The sequence below is a fragment of the Castor canadensis genome, chromosome 2 (genome assembly GCF_047511655.1).
Source record: "Castor canadensis chromosome 2, mCasCan1.hap1v2, whole genome shotgun sequence".
In the NCBI taxonomy this organism is placed as follows: Eukaryota; Metazoa; Chordata; class Mammalia; order Rodentia; family Castoridae; genus Castor; species Castor canadensis.
The window spans coordinates 5,650,126-5,674,099 of record NC_133387.1 but is presented as its reverse complement, the minus strand read 5'-3'; the positions used below and the strand labels follow the sequence as shown (position 1 = coordinate 5,674,099).

The window sequence follows — 23,974 nt, the reverse complement described above, 5'->3', positions numbered from 1 at the left end:
CAAAGACCAGAGGCAACAGCCCAAGGTCAGGCCCATGAAGCCTGGGCAAGGAACCAAGAAAAGACCAGTATAGCAGTGGGGAAGGCAGGAAGTGGCCATGCAGGGCCCACCAGCCATCAGGAAATGCCTTTTGCTGATACGTATCAGGAGAGACCCGACCTGATTTTCTCTGTAGAACAGTCACAGGGCGGTTGCACACAGGATGCACGGTGTGTGCAGGAGTGAGCAGAAGCTGGAATACAGGAAGTGAGTGGTCCACGTGAGGGGGGTGATCTGGAGTAGGTCCTAGCATTAAAGCTGGTGTGACTAAGGGATGAGAGAACTTGATGTGTCTCAGCTGAGAACTGGCATGGTTTGGGTTTTATTTTCTAAGTGGGGAAGGTTTGTAGGAGGTAGATTTGGACTCATTTGAGTTCTCTTTGATCCATTTCGGTTTGAGACATCTTTTTTTTTTTTTTTTTTCATTTTGGCAGTATTGAGGTTTGGACTCAGGTCCTCGCACTTGCTAGGCTAGCACTTTATCATTTGAGCCCTGCCCCCAGTCTTTTTGCTTTTAGTTTGTTTTTCAGATAAGGTATTATGCTTTTTCCTGGGCTGGCCTCAAACCTTAATCCTTTTTATCTCTGCCTCCCAAGTAGCTGGGATTATGGGAGTGCACTACCACACCCAGCCCTTGAGTTACCTTTTGACACCCAGGGGGTGGGACTGAGCAGTGAGTGTGGTAGTTCCGCTGAGACTCAGACACCTAGTTTGGGTTGGATAACACATTTTAGAAGCAACAGTTCCAGGTAGTAAATGAAGTTACAGGGTCACTGTAGTGTATTTCTGTCTGTTATAATAAACTGGGTGACTTTAATCAGGTGATATTTATCTCTCACAGTTCCAGAGGCTAGAAGTCCAAGGTCAAAGTGTCAGGAGAACCATGCTCACTCAGAAGGCCCCAGGAGGGAATTCTTCCTGGCCACTTCCTAGTTTCTGCTTAGTATTCTGCATTACTGGATTCCTTGGCTTATAGTTATACCACTCCAGTCTCTGCCTCTGTTGTCAAATGGTGTTCTCCCCTGTGTCCAGGACCCAGTCATGGGATTAGGGAGCTTTCAAATCTAGTGGGACCTTGCCTTAACTCAACTATATCTACAAAGACCTATTTCCAAGGTGCCGGTGTGGACATGAATTTTGGAGGGACATTATTCAACCCAGGAACGTTACCCAGGGAAAGAGTGTAGGTAGAGAAGTAACCTGACAAGTACGAGGCATTGGGGTCCCCATGTTTAGAGGTTAGAGAGAGCAAGAGATGCCTAGTGGTAGGTAGGGCTGTGTCTCACAAGCCTAGAGAAGTATTGTTTTAACAAGAAATCAGCCAACCATGTCCATGCTGCTGGGAGATGGGGGAGGCAGACTGACCTTCTGGTTTTGGAAACAGTGAGTTGGGAGACTTCAGAGTCTGGGATGATTTTCTTGATTATCAACTTGATTGGATTGAGAATCACCTAGGAAATTAACAAAGCACGTCTCAGAGTTTGTCTGTGGGGGGCCTTTCCTGAGAGAATAACTAAGGGGCAAAGACCCATCTTGATTGTGGATGGCACCGTCCCATAGGAGAAAGCCAGCCAAAGCAGGCATTCTCTTATCTCTGCTTCCTGTCCACCATGAGGTAAGAAGCTGCTCCACCACACATCTCTTCCCACCGCCATGATGTTCTGCCACACACATAGGCCTAGGCAACCAGAGACTGAACCTTCTGCATTCATGAGCACCAGCAAATGGTTCCTCCCTTGAGGTGTTCATGTTGGGATATTTTGTCCCAGTGACACAAAAGTAACTAATACAGAATCTTCTCAGTGAAATGGTGGGCAAAGGTGTGATTGGATTGGGTTATGGATGGTATGGGGACAGTGGAAAATAAAAGCAGCAATCAGGGACATCTCTTCCTCCAAAACTTAGTATAGGAAAAAGTCAGAGCAGACTTAAAGAAGTGAGTACTGATGCTTCTGCGTATGATGGCAACATCTAGCAGAGAGAGAGGGAAGAAAGGAGGAAAGGAAGGAGAGAGAGAGAGAGAGAGAGAGAGAGAGAGAGAGAGAGAGAGAGGAGAGAGAGAGAGACCCCAATAGTGTCAGAGAGAAGACAGCCATTGGAGTGGAGTCCTAGACAGGTGAAGGGCTGGGATTCCACACACTTGGGGAGCAGCTGGCTCCATGCAGGGACAGAAACAGGGACAGGCCATCCATTGTAAGTGAGGGAACACTTGGTGGTAGGACCTGTGGGAAGATGACTGGTCATTATCATCTGGTTGCATGTATTTCATCTAGTCACTTTGGGAGGTCACAGTTGGGGGCTGAGAGGGGGGATTTTTAGGGAGCAGCAGAGAGGTAGGTGGCTCAGAGTGGGAGGGGAGCACCCAGAGAGCAGGGCAGGTGGTCAGCTCTCTGGGGGTACAGGGATCAGATTCACACATGGAAGGGGTGCCCTCGGCCCAGGCTCTCCAACTGTGAAGAACCGTGAGGGGTGGTTGGGTTGGCCATAGGTGTGGTTCTGCCAGAGGGAGAAAAGAGCTGGGAGGGGGCTGAGAGTTTATGAGGCAAAGTCAGAGTGAAAGCTAGGTGTGCGGAGGCAGGAAGTCAGAGTGGGGGCAGTGGGGAAAGGGCACAGGTGGCTAAAGGAAAACAAGTCCCACTGGGTAGGATGATTGTTGCTGTGGGCATGCAGATAGCTATAAGGACAAAAGGTGGCAGCTGGCATGGGTTTGGAATAGAGGCTTCAGAGGGCTGTGACCCAGTCTGATGTTCAGCCATGTGAGCCTGTGGCTGAGTGGGTGGAATGGAGGAGGTGAAGGAACTGAGAGGCCAAGACAGCCTGTAGGATGCCAGTGGGAAACTGCTTAGTGTAAGAAAAAAATTATGGCTTGCTTGATTTTTATCCCTTTACGTGGTAGGAAATAGAAGCCAACATTCGCTATGACAAGTCGAGGGACTGAGATGGCACAGGCATGGAGCTGCAGGGAAGTGAGCCTGACATTGTATCCTGTCCACCTCTACCCACCTTCCGGGCTTCAGGCATTTGCTAATCCTGACTGCAAGGTTGAGGCCCAGAAACTAAGCAGAGGGCAGCTCACAGAGCTGGGAGGACAGAGCTGGAGTTCTGCACCTGCCAAAGAGACAGGGCCCAGGACACAGGCCATGCCCACTTGGATAAAGGGCCAGTGGGAAACACCCACCCCTCAGATAGCTTAAAATCCAATTGGAGATAAATGAGAGCTGGAAGGAAGGTGCTAGACATTCACAGAAGAAGTATGTAGCAGAAGCAGAGCACATGACAATCCACTAGTTATCATAAAGATGGCAAACATGTGTGTCCAGCTTTGTTTCTAGGGCCCTGCCAGCTCTCCATTTTAAGCTGGGAGAACATTTTTGCTTGTTTGATTCTGATCGTTAAAAGCTTGAAACATAAAAACATTTTGGTAGATAAGATTCCCACAGGTGAATCAAGGCTTTTCAAGGGTGGATTTGTTAAATATTGAACCATCAAGTATTTGGAAAAATTAGATGTGAGGCCAAGTGTGTTTGCCTTGGCAAAGGGGAACCTTGGGTCACATTTCCAGCTCTCCTGCCCCCTCCTGGTGACAGGCCTTGCTTTTTGGCTTTTTGGTGGTACTGGGGCTTGAACTCAGGGCCTTGTTGATTGCTAGGCAGATGCTCTGCCACTTGGGTCACTCTGCCCACTAAAGCCTTTTTTGCTTTATTTAATAATTTTTCAGTAGGATTTCTTGTTTTTGCCTCAGACCTCATGTAGCCTCTTGTACAGCTGAGATTACAGGTGTGTATCACCACAACCAACTTCTGTGTTGAGATGGAGGTCCCACCTACTTTTTGCCAAAGCTGGTCTTGAACCTCAGTCCTCCTGATACCCAACTCCTGAATAGATGGGATTATAGGTGTGCCCCACAGCACCCAGCCTGGCCTTGGCTGTCCATTGTAACGTCACACTTTCCTTGGTGGACACTGTAGTTTAGCTTTTTTGGCCCTCTTTTTTCTGCCTTGATGCAATTGCCTAACAAATTCCTAGAAAACAATAGTAGGTGAAGGTGAAGAGATGATACTGACAGAGCTGTGAGGGTTAGAATCACTGGGTAAAACCTGTAAGAACTCTGTCCACCTTTTGCAAAGAGGGAACTGAGATGCAGAGCTGTTGAGTGACTTTCTCTTAAAACTTGGGAAGCAGAGTGGCTAAGAGTCAAACCCGAGTCTGTGGACTCAAAGTCAAAGTATTCCCAGAAACTTGCTGATTCATCACCAAACAAGGTTGGCACATTCTGGCACATTCATCAAAGATAAGAGGAATTCACACATTGTGCTGGCATCTAGCCTTCATTCATTCATTTTGTCCAGCAAATACTTATTGAGTGCCTGCTCTGTGCCAAGCACTGTGCTAGGAGTTGGGGTCAACTCAAGTCATTCAGGTGTAGGAGGGGATTCCAAGATGGCGGCTAGAGGGAGGAAACAGAAAGCGTGCTTCCTAAAGTAAAATCTTGGAGAGACACTGGAGATACACCGTACAGGAAAAACCACCAAGAACAGGCAAAACTTTGACTCCTTCAAACCTCCAGCCCACGCATAGCACCTTCACTTCATGTTAAACGGAGAAACCAGGAGGGTTCCCACACCGCCACCAAAAGGCAGCGCCTAGATGGCTTGGAAAGATGCGGACCACAAGGTGAGCTAAGCGGTACACAGTACTCCCACAGACAACCCTGGGCCAGATCAGCATAGCCCCCTGGACAGACTGACCCCCACCCAGGGGAAAAAACTGAATAATAAGCAATAACAACAAAAAAGACACGTAGCAAAGAGGACGGGGTGCCCTGAGTGCTGAAGAGTCGGGGAGAGGCAATCCCTCACAGAACTGTAAATAAACAAGCCGGCCAGAGAAGGCAGGAGCAGCAGCAATACACAGCAATCAGGAGTGGGAAAGCTTGTAAAAGCAGCAGTGGGAGGAAAACTCCACAGGAGAGGGGTGAAGACCCACTTCCCATGTGAACTGTAAATAAACATGCCAGCCTGAGAATGTGGGTGCAGTGTCACCTCCCCAAGTGTGCTTGGAAAGGGGAAAGCCTGTAGCAGAGGCTCACGCACAGGAGAACTCTGAGTAAACAAAGCCTGCGGGGCCAGGTGAGTGCTAAGCTCACCACTGAGATCTGCATAAATAATGCTGCCAGCAACAGCAGGCTGACAGCAGCGGGCAGGCAAGCCACAGCCACAGATACCATTCACAGACCTGTCTCCAGACTCTTTTTTTCTCTCTCCCTACCTTTGATGAGAGAACAACCGAACTACACCTCCATGCTGAAAAACTTACTGAAACTGTATTGCATTTGAACTTGGGACACTTTGTGGTGTTTTTGTTTTGTTTTGGTTTGGTTTGGTTTGGGTTTTTTTGCCCTTTGATGAGACAATGACAGAACTACTTCTGAGACACCATCTCCAGGACTGGAGGCTGAGGGACTAACACCAAAATTATTAAGACTGAAACTTTATTGCATTTGAACTTGGGAGAATTTTTTTTCAATCCTCTCTCTGTCTCTCTAATACCTGTTTAGCTTACTGTTGATTAGTACACTATCTCTCCCTGTTTATATCTTTGAAACTTTTTTGTTTGTTTGCTTTGTTTTGTTTTACTTGTTTGTTTATTCATATTTCCCTTTTTCTTTAACTTCTTTGCTTTCCCTCTCCTCTCACCCTTCCATTCTAAATATCACTATTGTTATTATTACAAGCTAGAAAATACTTAATTGCACACAGTACAGGGACAATAACAACACCAAGGGTAATGATGGGAAGACAGAAAAAACAGGGAAACCAGTTTACCCACAGCAAAAAATTAATACAGAAACCAGAGGGAAATGAAGAAAACAGATACTCAGATCCAGACTTCAACAAAATGAAGATAAACTATGCCAAAGAACCCAATAAAGCCCACAAGAATAATTTAAAAGAAGAAATCCTACAGGTAATCAATGAGAATTTTATAGAGATGATACTGGATATGGTCAACCAAAATGTACAGGAGACACTCAAGAAATTCCAAGACAACAAAAATAGAGAATTTGAAAAAGCACAAGAAGAAATAAAGGAAACCATAGAAGCACTTTATAAACACCAAAGTGAAACAAAAAACAAGATTAATAAAGAGATAAATGAACTCAGGACGAAAATAGACAACATTAAAAAGGAAGGGACTCCGGATATGGAAAACCTCAGAAAAAAGAGCGAAACGGAATTGCAAAACAAAACAGAAGGCCAATCCAGCAGAATAGAACAAACAGAAGACAGAATCTCAGAACTCGAAGATGAAATGGTAATTAAAGGAAAAACCGAAGTACTATTAGTTAAACAACTCAAAACCTGTGAAAAGAAAATGCAAGAACTTACTGACTCCATCAAAAGACCAAACCTGAGAATCATGGCCACTGAAGAAGGAGAAGAGGTACAAGCAAAGGGAACATGTAATATATTCAACAAAATAATAACAGAAAATTTCCCAAAACTAGAAAAATATATTTCCATACAGCTGCAAGAGGCCTCCAGAACACCAAACAGATCAGATCAAAATAGAACTACCCCATGACATATCATCATTAAAACAACAAATACAGAGATCTGAGAAAGAATACTGAAGGCAATAAGAGAGAAAAAACAAATAACATACAAAGGTAAACCCATCAAAATCACAGCAGACTTCTCAACAGAAACATTAAAAGCAAGAAGAGCTTGGGGTGAGATCTTCCGGGCACTGAATAAAAATAACTTCAACCCTAGGATACTCTACCCAGCAAAACTATCATTCAAAATAGATGGAGCAATAAAAGTCTTCCATGATAAGCAGAAACTAAAACAATATATGACCACAAGGCCACCACTACAAAAGATTCTTCAAGGGATTCTGCACACAGAAAGTGAAACCCAACAGAACCATGAAAGGACAGGCAGCACCAAACTACAGGAAAAGAAAAAGCATGACAGTAGAGAGCAACCTCACTTAGGTACACACAATCAAACCTTCAAACAACTAAGACAACTAAATGACAGGAATCACCACGTTAACACTTAATGTTAACGGACTTAATTCACCCATCAAAAGGTACCACTTGACGAAATGGATTAAAAAGGAAGATCCAACAATTTGTTGCTTATAGGAGACCCATCTCAATGACAGAAATAAGCATAGGCTTATGATGAAAGGCTGGAAGAAGATTTACCAAGCCAATGACCCCTGAAAACAGGCAGGAGTAGCAATACTTATCTCTGACAAAGTAGACTTAAAACCTACATTGATCAAATGAGATAAAGAAGGACATTCCATACTAATAAAAGGGGAAATTGATCAAAAGGAAATAACAATTATCAACCTATATGCACCCAATGTCAATGCACCCAACTTCATCAAACATACCCTGAAGGACCTAAAAGCATATATAAACACCAACACAGTGGTTGTGGGAGACTTTAACACCCCATTATCATCAATAAATAGGTCATCCAAACAAAAAATCAATAAAGAAATCCTAGATCTAAAATATACCATAGATCAAATGGACCTAGCTGATGTCTACAGAACATTTCATCCAACATCTACACAATATACATTCTTCTCAGCAGCCCATGGAACCTCCTCGAAAACAGATCATATCCTAGGGCACAAAGCAAGCCTCAGCAAATATAAGAAAATAGAAATGATACCATTTATTCTATCTGATCACAATGCAATGAAACTAGAACTCAACAACAAAAGTAAAGACAAAAAACATGCAAACAGCTGGAAACTGAATAACTCATTGCTTAATGAACAATGGGTCATTGATGAAATAAAAGAGGAAATTAAAAAGTTCCTGGAAGTCAATGAAAATGAAAACACAACCTACCGGAACCTATGGGACACAGCAAAGGCAGTCCTGAGAGGAAAGTTTATAGCCATGAGTGCATATATTAAAAAGACTGAAAGATCCCAAATCAATGACCTAATGATACATCTCAAACTCCTAGAAAAACAAGAACAAGCAAATCCCAAAACAAATAGAAGGAGAGGAATAATAAAAATAAGAGCTGAAATCAATGAAATAGAAACCAAAAAAAACCATACAAAGAATTAATGAAACAAAAAGTTGGTTCTTTGAAAAAATAAACAACATCGACAGACCCCTGGCAAACCTGACTAAAATGAGGACAGAAAAAAAACCCAAATTGGTAGAATCAGGAATGCAAAAGGGGAGATAACAACAAACACCATGGATGTCCAGGAAATCATCAGAGACTACTTCGAGGACCTATATTCAAATAAATTCAAAAATCTTAAAGAAATGGACAGATTTCTAGATACATATGATCATCCAAAACTGAACCGAGGATATTAATAAACTGAATAGATCTATAACACAAAATGAAATTGAAGCAGCAATCAAGAGTCTCCCCAAAAAGAAAAGTCCAGGACCTGATGGATTCTCCACTGAATTCTATCAGAACTTTAAAGAACTGATACCAACCCTCCTTAAACTGTTCCATGAAATAGAAAGGGAAGGAAAACTGCCAAACACATTTTATGAAGCCAGTATTACACTTATCCCAAAACCAGGCAAAGACACCTCCAAAAAGGAGAACTATAGGCCAATCTCCTTAATGAACATTGATGCAAAAATCCTCAAAAAATAATGGCACACCGAATTCAACAACACATTAAAAAGATCATTTACCACGACCAAGTAGGCTTCATCCCAGGGATGCAGGGGTGGTTCAACATATGAAAATCAATAAACGTAATAAACCACATTGACAGAAGCAAAGACAAAAACCACTTGATCATCTCAATAGATGCAGAAAAAGCTTTTGATAAGATCCAACACCATTTCATGACAAAAGCTCTAAGAAAACTAGGAATAGAAGGAAAGTACCTCAACATTATAAAAGCTATATATGACAAACCTACAGCCAGCATTATACTTAATGGAGAAAAACTGAAACCATTCCCTCTAAAATCAGGAACCAGACAAGGATGCCCACTATCTCCACTCCTATTCAACATAGTACTGGAATTCCTAGCCAGAGCAATTAGGCAAGAAGAAGGAATAAAAGGAATACAAATAGGTAAAGAAACTGTCAAAATATCCCTATTTGCAGATGATATCATCTTATACCTTAAAGACCCAAAAAACTCTACTCAGAAGCTTCTAGACACCATCAATAGCTATAGCAAGGTAGCAGGATATAAAATCGACATAGAAAAATCATTAGCATTTCTATACACTAATGAACAAACTGAGAAAGAATATATGAAAATAATTCCATTTACAAAAGCCTCAAAAAAAATCAAATACCTAGGTGTAAACCAACAAAAGATGTGAATGACCTCTCCAAGGAAAACTATAAACTTCTAAAGAAAGAGATTGAGGAAGACTATAGAAAGTGGAGAGATCTCCCATGCTCATGGATTGGTAGAATCAACATAGTAAAAATGTCTATACTCCCAAAAGTAATCTACATGTTTAATGCAATTCCCATTAAAATTCCAATGACATTCATTAAAGAGATTGGAAAATCTACCGTTAAATTTATATGGAAACACAAGAGGCCATGAATAGCCAAGGCAATACTCAGTCAAAAGAACAATGCTGGAGGTATCACGATACCTGACTTCAAACTATATTACAAAGCAATAACAATAAAAACAGCATGGTACTGGCACAAAAACAGACATGAAGACCAGTGGAACAGAATAGAGGACCCAGATATGAAGCCACACAACTATAACCAACTTGTCTTTGACAAAGGTGCTAAAAATATACGATGGAGAAATAGCAGCCTCTTCAACAAAAACTGCTGGGAAAACTGGTTATCAGTCTGCAAAAAACTGAAACTAGATCCATGTATATCACCCTATACCAAGATTAACTCAAAATGGATCAAGGATCTTAATATCAGACCACAAACTCTAAAGTTGGTACAGGAAAGAGTAGGAAATACTCTGGAGTTAGTAGGTATAGGTAAGAACTTTCTCAACGAAACCCCAGCAGCACAGCAACTAGATAAATGGGACCTCATAAAACTAAAAAGCTTCTGTTCATCAAAAGAAATGGTCTCTAAACTGAAGAGAACACCCACAGAGTGGGAGAAAATATTTGCCAGCTACACATCAGACAAAGGACTGATAACCAGAATATATAGGGAACTTAAAAAACTAAATTCTCCCAAAATTAATGAACCAATAAAGAAATGGGCAAGTGAACTAAACAGAACTTTCTCAAAAGAAGAAATTCAAATGGCCAGAAAACACATGAAAAAATGCTCACCATCTCTAGCAATAAAGGAAATGCAAATTAAAACCACACTAAGATTCTACCTCACCCCTGTTAGAATAGCCATCATTAGCAACACCACGAACAACAGGTGTTGGCGAGGATGTGGGGAAAAAGGAACCTCTTTTATTGCTGGTGGGAATGTAAACTAGTACAACCACTCTGGAAAAAAATTTGGAGGCTACTTAAAAAGCTAAACATTGATCTACCATATGATCCAGCAATAGCACTCTTGGGGATATACCCAAAAGACTGTGACACAGGTTACTCCAGAGGCACCTGCACACCCATGTTTATTCCAGCAGTATTCACAACAGCCAAGTTATGGAAACAGCCAAGATGCCCCAGTACTGACGAATGGATCAAGAAAATGTGGTATTTATACACAATGGAATTTTATGCAGCCATGAAGAAGAACGAAATGTTATCATTCGCTGGTAAATGGATGGAATTGGAGAACATCATTCTGAGTGAGGTTAGCCTGGCCCAAAAGACCAAAAATCGTATGTTCTCCCTCATATGTGGACATTAGATCAAGGGCAAACACAACAAGGGGATTGGACTTTGAGCACATGATAAAAGTGAGAGCACACAAGGGAGGGGTGAGGATAGGTAAGACACCTAAAAAACTAGCTAGCATTTGTTGCCCTTAACGCAGAGAAACTAAAAGCAGATACCTTAAAAGCAACTGAGGCCAATAGGAAAAGGGGACCAGGAACTAGAGAAAAGGTTAGATTAAAAAGAATTAACCTAGAAGGTAACACCCACGCACAGGAAATTAATGTGAGTCAACTCCCTGTATAGCTATCCTTATCTCAACTAGCAAAAACCCTTGTTCCTTCCTATTATTGCTTATACTCTCTCCAACAAAATTAGAGATAAGGGCAAAATAGTTTCTGCTGGGTATTGAGGGGGTGGGGGAGAGAGGGAGGGGGCAGAGTGGGTGGTAAGGGAGGGGGAGGGGGCATGGGGGAGAAATGACCCAAGCCTTGTATGCACATATGAATAATAAAACAATAAAAAAAAACTAGATAGCATTTGTTGCCCTCAATGCAGAGAAACTAAAGCAGATACTTTAAAGCAACTGAGGCCAATGAGAGAAGGAGACCAGGAATTAGAGAAAAGGTTAGGTCAAAAAGAATTAACCTAGAAGTTAACACACACGCACAGGAAATTAATGTGAGTCAACTCCCTGTATAGCTATCCTTATCTCAACCAGCAAAAACCCTTGTTCCTTCCTATTATTGCTTATACTCTCTCTTCAACAAAATTAGAGATAAGGGCAAAATAGTTTCTGCTGGGTAGCGAGGGGGTAGTGGAGAATGGGGGAGAAATGACCCAAACATTGTATGCACATATGAATAAAATTTTTAAAATTTTAAAAAAAGGTGTGGGAGGGAGGCAAGTAGAGAGCAATTACAAAGTCAAGAGACATGTCTATGAAGAAGCCATGAGAAGGTGGTCTCCACAAACCACATCCAAACCTAAAGATATCAGGGGTGGGGGAACTAGAAAAATCCAATTTTATTGTAAGAGGAGACCAGCTCACTGTCACAGCCATGTAATAGAGTGTTGATCAGCCATGAAAAACAACATGGCTGGAGATGGGAGAATTCACAGCACCACGCCAGCTGTGATGTTTACAGTATGAAAAGCCTTGATTCACCTGCGGGAATCTTATTCAGTGGAATATTTTTATATTTCAAGCTTAATGATCAGAATAAGACAAATTAAAATGTGTTCCCAATCTAAAATGGAGAGCTAGTAGGGCCTTAGATATGGAGCTGAGACTAAATCTTAACTCCTTGGGTTTTTCATAAATCAGAATTCTATTGGAGGTGCCCAGGTGTGTGAGTACCATCTGTCCACCTCTGTGGGTCTGCTGTCTTCCCAACTCCTCTTGTTCTGTATCTGGGTGCTGTCCTCATGGGCATCAATTGTGGGCACCTTGACTTCTGGCCTCTGGTTGCTTGGACCAGTAGAAGCCACACCAGGGAACTGAACCAAGAGAGAACAGAGAAGTTGGGAATGTGTTACTCCCTCCTCCTTGAGGGTGACTTTGGCCTGGCTGGGACTGCATTCTCAGTTCCTACAGACTTTGGTGGCTGCCCTCCCCATTCACCTACTCAAGTGGGGGAGCAAAGATGCCCTGCTGTCACTAATTCCAGGCTCCTGTACCCACCCTACCTCCCTTCACCCTTGCAAATAGTTTGTCATTAATCTTTCCTAAAATTACCAAACTTACTTGTGCTAACTATCACCTTCTAGGACCCTGGTGGGTATACATCTGGTTTGTGAGATTAGGGGTCATTTTTGTTGTCTTCTACAAGTCTATAATTACTAGTAGAGAATTTGCTAGTTCTCTATAATAACCACCTTTTGGAGATGTGTGGCCAACTCATGACTCCTCATTTTCTCTGAGAACCACCTCCAAATAACAGGGGTGAGGACAATACCCATATTTATGCCAAGTGCCCATAAGACTGGGCTGGAGTAGAGGCCAGTGGTCAACTAGGCTAACCAGATGCCCTGTCCTAGGATGCCCAGTCAGGACTGGAGAAGCCCGGCCAGCCTTAGTGGATAAACATCCTATGAACAAACAAGGAGAAAGATCTGACTGGAGCTGGGCTGGCCATGTCATGCTATACTCTCACTACTGGGGAGTTTGAAACAGGAGGCTCATAAGCTGGGCTACATGGTAAGACCCTAACTCCAAACAAAAACCAAACCAATAAACAAAGGCGACTGACCGAGGAATAAAGAGAGTATCTGATCAAGAGATGGCCCTAAGCCTCAAAGGTCAGCTCTTCCTAAGTCTTGGCTTCATGGCTGCTTTTGAGGTCCCAGACACCCAACTCTGGAGACTTGCTACCCCTGCTCCCAGCACAAGTCAGCTTCAATTAACTTCTGCTACATTCAACCAAATGACTCCTGAGTAATACAATTATAAATTACTTTTGCAACTAGAAAATAACAAAAGATGGATTTTAATTTTTTATAAGTTTAAATTTTGAAGTCATGATAGACTCACAATAAATTCCATAAACAGTAAAAATAAATAAATAAATAAATAAATAAATAAATAAAAAAGTCCTGATTCTTTTACCCTAACTTCTCCAATTGTGACATCCTATATGGTAACTGTAGCACAAATACAAAAATCAGGAAATTGGTACTGCTGCATTATTGTTAGCTGGATTATGGACACTTACTCAGTTCTCACCATTTTTCCCACTTGCATTTGTGTCTCTGTGTGTGGTTCTAGACAATGTTATCCCAAGAATAAATTCATGTGTCCACTTACTATCCCAATCAAGCTACAGAACCATCTTAGCATCAGAAAAGAAACCCCTTAGGACTGGGGATGTAACTCAGTGTTAGAGCTCTTGCCTGGCATGCACAGGCCCTGGGCTTGATCCCTGCACTGAGAAAGGAAGCAAGGAAGGAGGGAAGGAAGGGAAAGAAAGAGGGAGAAAGGGAGGGAAAAAGAAATCCCTCAAGCTACCTCTTCATATTTGCACCCCACCTCCATTATCACCCTCTGAACTGCACTAATCTCATCTCCATGTTTGAACTTTTATTTAGAGGAAGTCACATAATGGCATCACATATAGTAACGCACACCATAATGCCATTTTCCTCAATGATGGACAACATATACAACAGTGGCCCTTTAAGATTACAGCAGAGCTGAAAAATTCCTATCGCAGTATTTTTACTATACCTTTTCTTTGTCTAATATGTTTAGACACACAAATACTTAACCATTGTGTCACAGTAGCCCGCTGTGTTCATACAGGGGCATGCTGTACAGGGGCATAGCCCACACGCTCTAGGGTAGACCACATACCTCAGTGTGTAGTAGACCACAGCATCTAGACTTGTGTAAGTGTACACTGTGATGTTCGAATGATGAAGTCACTTAACAAGGCATCTCTCAGAACGCATCTCCGTAGTTCAGTGACGCATGACTGTAGCATGCTTTGTACTAAGCATAGTGCCTTTGAGGTCCCTCCAAGTCATTGTTTGTACCAATAATTTAGTCCTTCCTATTTCTGATTAATATCCCATTATGTGGGTAATACCAGAGTTTCTTCAACCTTTTTCCTGTAAAAGGACATTTGTGTTGTTTCTAGTACTTTACTACCATGAATGAAGCTGCTATGAATACTCATGCATGGGTTTTTGCAAGAATCTCAGTGCTTCAGAGTAATCCCTAGGTTACAAGGTAAATCCAAACTGTTTTTCAGGGTGGCCACTTCCCATTGGCCATTGTCTATAACCATTTGCCTTCCCACCATCCATGCACAAGAGGTTGTTTTCTATGCCTCTGTTTCCCTTCTATGGCTGGTGTTTTTGAAGATGGAAAGCTAGCTGAGTGGAGAGTGAAGGAGGTAGAGGTTGTGTCAGTCTGGAGGGCAGAAAAGAGCATGGGTGACAGTAGGCACGTTGGCATCTTGGCTTTTGGATGGAGTCTAACACCAACGGAAAGAAGACTCCACCTAAGGACAGAACGCTCAAGGTGGGCCCTGAGTGGACCAGGTGCTCTCATTGAAGAGCCACAGGGGAAGGGACAAAGGAGCCACGAGGAGGGACACCAGGTCAGGGTTTTATCAGACACACTGTGTCATCCAAATTAAGGTACCAGCACACATACTGGTATATTGATAGCCATCAAGGTAATATCTTACTGCATTTAGGATTTTCTTTTGTAGTCTAAGTTTTAATGATTGTATGATTTGTCCCTGTATGGATAATGACATGATGTGTGTCTTTCAAAAGTTTCTCCTGAAACCTTGTCCAGAACCAAAGTCCAATGCCTTGGTCCGTGCTGTGTGGCAATGTCTGCCCCCTTAAGGAACTCAGAGTGCCCTTTGGTCTTCCTGGGTATCTCTTTGCTGTTTTCCTGCATTCTTTGAAGCACTTCATAGACTCATCAATGGTTTCTGTATGCTTCCCTTGCCTTCAGAATTTACTCAAATCGGTCACACGACTTCATCAATAAAAATTAACTGAACCTGGCTCTGTGCTAGATCCATGTCATCTCATTAACTGTCACATCATCGTCTTGTTTAACCTGCAGAACATCCTGTGTAGAGGTGTCCTCTCAGCACAGGACACCATCTCAGAGGGGAGTGTGGTTTGTTTTGTTAAAGAAGTTGTTAGGGCATGGGTGAGAAAACCCCATATGTTCTGACTCAGCCTACTGCTTAACCAGCCATCCTATGACTCATGATGCTCTGCCCTTTGTGCTTGGAAGACAATGATCCTCAATAGAATAGAAGCCAAACAAGAGTTCAGCAGCTCTGTTCTTTCATGTGTTCAATTCTACCATCTGTCCCAAGCAGGGAGCCTCTTTCTTGTTCTTGTTTCTCTGAGCACAACAAAATCTATGGAAAAACTGATGCAGCATGATTTGCAAGCCCTAATTCAGGGTGACTCTTAGCTTCCTCCAGCAGGGTAGCTCTGCCCTCCTTTTATGTGTGTCCAAGAAAGTGGAATTGAAATTTGAATGACCGGAATTTGAATCTCTAATCTTAACAGCAGTCAGCTGCGTGAACGCAAGTCAACCCATGTCCCTGTGTCTCCGTTTCCTTTGGTGAAGACTACCCCTCCATTGTCCATGCTCCTGTGTACCCTTCCCACTCTGCTTATGGACTTTCCCAGACTCAGTTTACCTGCAAAAAGCAGGGGACACAATGCTGGGCCATTCCCAGTCTCAACCACAAAGACACCTAGTGGCCTCCATTTCTGTGCTTTGGGGAGCTCCATACTGTGCTTTGGGGAGCCCTGAACCACCCTGGAAAAAGTTGGGCTACCCTGCTAGCAAAGCCAGGTGAAGAAGCTGCATGGAGAGGCGTGAAGAAGATGGGGGCCTGTCATCCCACAATCCCAGCTTAGCCCAGCTCCTAGGCCTGAGCAAGCCGTGCTGGATGCTTCATCGCAGGCCAGCCCCATAGAGGCCACACCTCCATGGATACTATGTGGGATGGAGGAATACCCCACTGTGCCTAGTCAACCCACAGAATCAGAGAGCTAATGGCATGGCTGTTGCTTTAACCCACTGAGCCACAGGACTGTTTTTAGCAAGAGATGCTCAAAACATTGTTAAGGTGGGAGATGGACTAAGGTCCGTAGTGCCGAGCATGGTGCCTGGCACAGGACACCAGTTTAATGTATGGAAACTCCTTTTGTTTGACTTCGTCCAAACTATGGGTACACTTGGGCATGGTGGTGCACACTGTAATCCCAACACTCAGGAGGCTGAGGCAGGAGGATCATGAGTTCAAGGCCAGCCTGGGCTACACAGCAAGACCCTGTCTCAAACAAAACTACAGGAGTGTAGAGCGCTCCTTTGAGACCAATCTCTTGGCTACCTGCTTTTGTTGTTAAGGTCTTGAGCAGTCTGATTCATCATTCTATCTCTATGAATAGTTACTTCCTACTCATTCTCCCTTGAAGATACTAAGTTGGCCATCAGGGTTTTATAGGGCAGCCCAGGGGCCGAGTCCACTGCCATGATACCAGACCCTCTCTTGATATCTCTGTTGCTGCTGTGGCAATGCTGGGCTCGTGTAGCTTGGGAGCTGCAGCCAGGACTCTCATGGATCTGAGTCCTGGAAGGCAATGGTCTCTCTTGAGACATGTCCTTCCCGGTAGGAACTGGAAAGTCTTGGCTTGTCTCACCTTTCTGCGGGGAGGGAGACCAAGAGGTACACAGTTCCACCTGTCCTCTTGCCTTATCAGCCCTTCCCCTTCCATTAGCAAGCTCAACTGTCCCCTCCCAAGGTCTGGGTGAGGGAAAAGGGAAATCTGTGGAGCCTGACCTGGCCTGGCCAGGGCCACTCCAAGAGTAGTGACAAGTACAAAGATACCCGAGGAAGGCGCTGGGGTGCTGCCCTGCATCCGGGGACAGTGGCTTGGATCAATCCCCTGTCATGTGGGTTCAGGGTGAATCACATTGCAGTTAGGCTAAATTATTTGATAATTATGAAGATGAAATTCCACTTTTGCAGTGATAATGTACAATTGAAAGCAGTTTTCACATATGGCATTGCTTTCTGATGCACTGTGGAGGAGTCATGGTCATTTTATTTTTCACAAGCTAGTGGAAAAAGAGCAACAGTGTTCCTGCTGTGAGTAAGTTCAAGGCAAGTAGAGCACAAAGACTTTAACAGTGTCACGGAGTAAACTGGGGTTTATCAGCAATTAGGATATTTTGCCGTGAAGTCAAAGTGAAAGCCACGGTAAGGAAACGTGAGTTATGTCACATCATTCTTGAACTTGCATGCATCCATCATGTCCAGCCCTCACTGAGCTCCTTCAATAGCCCAGGCTGACACTAGAACCATGCTGCTTCTTTCGCAGGCACCAATCACCAACTTTAGCATTTACTTCACGCTCCTAAGTGGCAGTATGAAAGTAGATGTCTTGAGATTTCAGCATTGCCCCTGTGCTAACTTTATGTGCGCCAACAGTTTTACAAGTGTACATACATCCCAATTAAACTGGCCTTTCACATTGCTTGCTGGCAGAATTTGGTTAAATGTGACATGTGACGAATCTAAATCAGCTAACAAAGCCTTTATGTGAATAAAGACATTTTGTGCGATGTGCTGATATGGAAAGATATTCTCTACATAATTATTAAAGCCAAAAATATTAAAGCAGATTAAATACTAATCTAGACCTAGGACTGCCTTATTTTTCTTTGCTATTAAGACAGAGATTTCATTTCAGCCAAACAGAATCATCCCCCACATGAAATTAGTATGGCTCCACAGCATTCTGAGATTTCATTTGTAAATGTGTTTCAAGCTTCAATTTAACTGGAGTACTTTGCATTTGTGACTGTAAAGATGCACAGTGCTATGCTACAGTAGCTTGCATTTGTAAGTTGAATCAAATGGTTCTCCACAGGTGAGGTGGGTACGGTGGGGGACAGGGGAACCACAGAGGCAGAATGTTGGCCATACCTCTGAGCAGTTCCAGGGGACCTTTGACTACTGCTAAGGAGAGAATGTGTGGGTCACTCTGGGGCCCCATCAGGTAAAGGGTGGCATTGGATATTGGACATCCAGGGTGGTGCACACATTCTCCAATGTAAACTTGCAAAATTTGAAAATATTGACTAACAAAATAATAGCCACCTATAGTTTTATCATTACCAGTAATACTTTATGCATTTATTTCCAACTTTTTGTATTATTCGTCTATAAGTATACACCATTATGTAGCCACAATCATTCTATATGCACAATTTGTGTCCTGAGTTTTTACTTAGTATTGTAACATTTATGCCTTTACCCTATCTCTTCACAGTTAAACATGTGGGCGGTTTCCACATTTTGCTATTAAAGTAATGACTGTAATAAACTCTTTTAAGCCATAATCTTCATTTAAATTTGAATATTTACTTAGGATAGATTTCTAGAAGTGATCAAAATACTTAAGCATTTTAAGTCTCTTGAAATAATAAAATGCATTTCAGAAACATTATACTAATTGGCACTCCCACCAACAGAGTATGTGACTGCACAGTTTTTAACTCTCCTGTTGATTTTTTCTTTTTTTATTCATAATTTTTAAAATTAATTTATTCACATGTGTGCATACATTGTTTGGGCCATTTCTCCCCCAGCCGCCCCCACCCTCTCTCCCTACACCCCCTCTCCCTTCCAGGCAGAACCTGTTCTGCCCTTGTCTCTAATTTTGTTGAAGAGAAAACATAAGAAATAATAAGAAAAACAAAGCATTTTTTGCTAGTTGAGATAAGGATAGCTATACAGAGAGATTCCTAGCATTGCTTCCATGTACAAATGTGTTACAACCCAAGTTGATTCATCTGTAACTGATCTTTACACTGGTTCCTGATTTTTTTCTTAAGTTGATTCAAATCTTTTTTGGAAACCAGATGAATAGAATAGAATAAATAGATTAGAACAGGATAGAAATGTATCAACATTTACAGACCTATATATGTATTTACACATATACACATATGTATACACATATACATCCAAATAACTTTCTTCAGATAATCTTAAGAGCCCAGACACCAATATGAACACAAAGGCTTTTTATCATCCCTCTACAAAATGGGGACAATGAAATGAACTGCTTTCATTGATAAAGCACATTATTGACTTGGTATACTGGGAGTTCTTAAAAACAAATCAATGAATGAGACAATGTGCCAGTATTTATTTCATTCTTAAAGCAAATATCAATAAGATTATCTAGTTTTGCCAAGGAGAAAACCAAGGCGTCCATGTTAATCAGCTTGCCCAAGGCCATGTGATAAGTAGGCAGTGGAACCAGAATTCACACCCACGCCTGCCTTAGCTGAAAATCTACTCTTCCCCCTCCCTGTGGACTTCATGGGGTTGGGGGGCAGCAAATGGCTAAATTTTCTTGAGTCTTTGAAAGGAAGACATGGAGGGGGAGCCTGCTATTTTCTAAGACTCCCTCCCAGCTTCTGGTTGATTAGGTCTTGGGCAAAGACCCCTAACCTTTGACAGGAAGCCCTGCTCCAAGGTGCCAGAACACTGCCCCTGATCTTTCCCTGACCACCAGCCTGACATGTGGAATAAAAGTCAGCTCTCAGTCATGTTCATTTATATGGTTGCATTAGAAAAAAAAAAAAAAACTTCACTAGGAAATCGGGCAGTTGGAAGCTTTTTTCTGAGATTTCTGGAGAACCATGATCTCTCCCTGTGATAAAATTTCTGTTGAGGAAGTCTTTGCTCTACAGTCTAGAATCTTAAATCCAGGACCATGCCTGAAGTCAACACCCAAGCCACCATCATGTGAGTTGCAGATTCGACCTTCTATTTTGAAAACTAAGGTGTGACAAAAGGAAACCTGTTTTCCTTTCCTTCCCTTCCCTTCCTTCCTTCCTCCCTCCCTCCCTCCCTCCATTCCTTCCTTCCTTCTCTTCTTCTCTCTGTGTCCCTCTGCTCCTCCCTCTCCCACCCTTCTCCTCCCCTTCCCCTCTTCTGCACCAACATCTCCTCCTTTCCTCTTTCTCATTCCTCTTCTCATTCATTTTTCCTCAGTGACCAGTGAGTCTGGTCACCTGGGAAGGTGTGCTGTGCCATAGTGGTGCTGTTGTTTGGATCTTGAATGTCTCTAAAAGGCCCATGTTATATAATGCTCTATGCACATTTCATACATCTAATCTCAGCTTAGAAGGAGGTGAAGGTAGGAGGATCTTGATCTAAGGCCAACCCTGGGCAAAAGCAAGACCATAGTTGAAAAATAAAACTAAAGCAAAAAGGGTTGGGAGTGTGGCTCAAGTAGTAGAGCAAGGTCAGGCCCTGAGTTCAAACTCTAGTACTGCCCCCAAAAAAAGGCAGTTTCTCCCAGGTTCAAGAAACCACTATTAGTATTAGTGCGGGGTGCTGATGGCTCACTCCTGTGGGAGGCTGAGATCAGGAGGATAGTGGTTTAAGGCCAGCCTGGGCAAACAATTCTCGAGATCCTATCTCCAAAATAACCAAAATAGAGCAAAATAGACTGGAGGTGTGGCTCAAGTGATAGAGCGCTTGCTTTGCAAGTATGAAGCCCTGAGTTCAAACACCAGTCCCATCAAAAAAGAAAAAGAAACTACTGCTGAATACACTATTCTTTTTTTTTTTTTGTCTTTTCTTTTTTGGTGCTGGGATGGAACCCAGGGCCTCGTGCATGCCAGGCAAGCACTCTACCACTGAGCTACATCCCAGCCTCTGAATACACTATTCTTAATTATCCTCCATAACTTTTTTAACTCTACAAATAGAGAAAGATCCTCCATCATTTTTAATAAAACCTTTGGCACTTGCATTAAAGGTCAATAAGTTGCCGAAATAGTAGAAAATCTTGAAAACCACTGTATCTAATTTAATTTTGGAGCGGTTGCTGGTAGTGATAGATTTAAATTACAGATCTAATAAGCCGTGCTTATCTCTGACCTTGTTTCTGGCTCTAGCGACAGATGCCACTGTCCTGACGTCCCAATGTTCTTTCTTTAAAAAAAAAATATGGGACTAAACTTTGAACACAGGGACTCGCACTTGCAAAGCAGATGCTCTACCACTTGAACCACACCTCCAGTCCAACACACTCACTATTATTTGGGGTGGGGGGCGGACTGGGGTTTGAACTCAGAGTCTAACTCTTGCTAGGCAGGAGCTCTACCACTTGAGCCGCCCGCCAGACCTAGTCCCAATGCTCCTAGGATAAGGTGGAGACCCCATCTCTGCCTATACCATGGAGCGTGGCCTCACAGGTGCCCAAGGGCGCTATGTGTTTCTGGCATGTTTACCTCTCTTGAATCCCTTTCCTCTTGCTGCTGTTTACTATGTACTTTGCAAACAATTGTACTTGATTTTTTTTGAGGGGGTCCTATGCTAGTGGCTTTTATTTATTTTTTTCTCTTTTTTTTATTCATATGTGCATACAATGCTTGGGTCATTTCTCCCCCCTGCCCCCACCCCCTCCCTTACCACCTACCCTGCCCTCTCCCTCTCCCCCCCACCCCCTCGATACCCGGCAGAAACTATTTTGCCCTTATCTCTAATTTTGTTGAAGAGAGAGTATAAGCAATAATAGGAAGGACCAAGGGTTTTTGCTAGTTGAGATAAGGATAGCTATACAGGGAGTTGACTCACATTGATTTCCAGTGCATGTGTGTTACCTTCTAGGTTAATTCTTCTTGATCTAACCTTTTCTTTAGCTCCTGGTCCCCTTCTCCTATTGGCCTCAGTTGCTTTTAAGATATCTGCTTTAGTTTCTCTGTGTTGAGGGCAACAAATGCTATCTAGTTTTTTAGGTGTCTTACCTATCCTCATATCTCCCTTGTGTGCTCTCATTTTTATCTTGTGATCAAAATCCAATCACCTTGTTGTGTTTGCCCTTGATCTAATGTCTGCATATGAGGGAGAACATATGATTTTTGGTCTTTTGGGCCAGGCTATCTCACCCAGAATGATGTTCTCCAATTCCATCCATTTACCAGCGAATGATAACATTTCGTTCTTCTTCATGGCTGCATAAAATTCCATTGTGTATAGATACCACATTTTCTTGATATACTTGAAAAAACACTTCTGTTTGTTGATGTGTGCCATTGTGGGTTCCGAATGTGTAGAAACAGCGCTGCCTTTCTCCAGGGGTGGGGAGCCAGGGCCAGGGGCGAGGAGGGGTGGCTTCAACACCTGTGCCTGGCTCCCAGGGTGGTGGTTTTCTTGTCAGGCATTTACTTGCTGAATTATTCTAGATCTCCCTCTTGTGGGCCACCAATGAAATAAAACACAGCAATTATTTTTAATAGATGTGATAAAGAATATTAGAGATTATAAGATCTACTTTTGTGAACCCTATCAGTTGAATAGGACTCTTAGTTCTTATGAAATATTACAAATATAAAATGTGTGCAATACCTAGGAACTCACAAATCAGCTTTTTCAAATCATAACATTTCTCTCATATTTACTTTAGATCTTTTTTAAAAATAAAATATAGTTGGGTCCTGGTGTGCCATCCCTTATTTCATACCCCTCTCCCCAAGGTGACCTTTATTCTGAATTTGTACTTCTTATTCCCACACAAAGTTTTACACTTTTCTACCCAGATAAGTGTCAATATAATGCAACTATTATTTTACATTTGAAATATTATGAGAGGATGTTATCATACTATGCATTCATTTATAATCTGCCCTTTTCCTTCAAAATTATACTTTTGAAGTTTATCCTTGTGGCTGGGTTTCCTTGGTTTTCCTTGGGGCACAGAGCTCTGTACATTTCCTAGTAAGTCTTCCTCTTTTTATTTTTAAGAGAGAGAAGAAGTTAGTAATCCAAAATGCAGGAGATCCCTGATCTGTCAGCTAATACTGGACCCTATTTGAAATAAAGGAAGAAGTGCCGGGGTGTTGTTTTGTTTTTACTATGATGAAGACATATATCTGCAAGCTATATATCAGAGTAGTTCATGTTTACTTTACTTGAAAAGGAAATGACTTCCAGAACAGACTAGTGGGAGCAAACCAGAAGTGAAAATTAAGCAATATCACAGGAAGTCAAGAGGAAGCAAAAAGTGTTAATACAGAAGTGAAACCAGTTTTTAAACAGCACATCAGGAGCATAGTCGATGAAGAGCAAAGTTTTCTTACATGAATCAAAGGCTGTGGCCCGTCTTCCATGCTTTTATGCAGTGGAAGTATTTTATACAATGGGAAGACACTTGATACTTTGATCTTCACTTTGTGAAGCTAGCGACATCATAGCAGCCCTGTACCTTTAGCTGCATGTAAAGTGGGTCATATGCCTTGACCTTGCCTTACCAATCTCATTCTTTCACCTTGGCCCTGTCATGTCCCCACTTAGAATGCCCTTCACTGCTCACTATTCCCAGCAGCATTTTAACGATCGTATTAAGGACTGTCAGAAACCTAAATTTATAGCTGAGTCAAATGTGGCCAACTAGGAATAAAGATATGTTAGGCAACCAAGGACAGAACAGGAGCCCTACTGTACATGGGAATCAGTGCAGGATAAAGGCATCCTAGAAATCAGTGGAGAAAGGATGAGTGACGTGGAGATATTTGGAAGATGCTTCAGCATGTGGAGGGAGAAAATCCCAGTATCATGT

At 42.4% G+C, this 23,974-nt stretch overlaps 1 protein-coding gene and 1 long non-coding RNA gene across 3 annotated transcripts in view; one reads left to right on the top strand and one right to left on the bottom strand.

The window, feature by feature from the left end:
- Galntl5 (polypeptide N-acetylgalactosaminyltransferase like 5) overlaps positions 1 to 23,974 on the top strand; it is a 108,814-nt gene that overhangs the window by 30,189 nt on the left and 54,651 nt on the right. The window lies entirely within an intron of this gene.
- The window catches only part of LOC141418636 (uncharacterized), an 85,920-nt gene continuing 62,026 nt past the window's right edge, over positions 81 to 23,974 (bottom strand). The window contains exon 3 of the long non-coding RNA XR_012443307.1: positions 81 to 1,490. This is a non-coding gene — a long non-coding RNA (uncharacterized lncRNA). The remainder of the gene's footprint in view (positions 1,491 to 23,974) is intronic.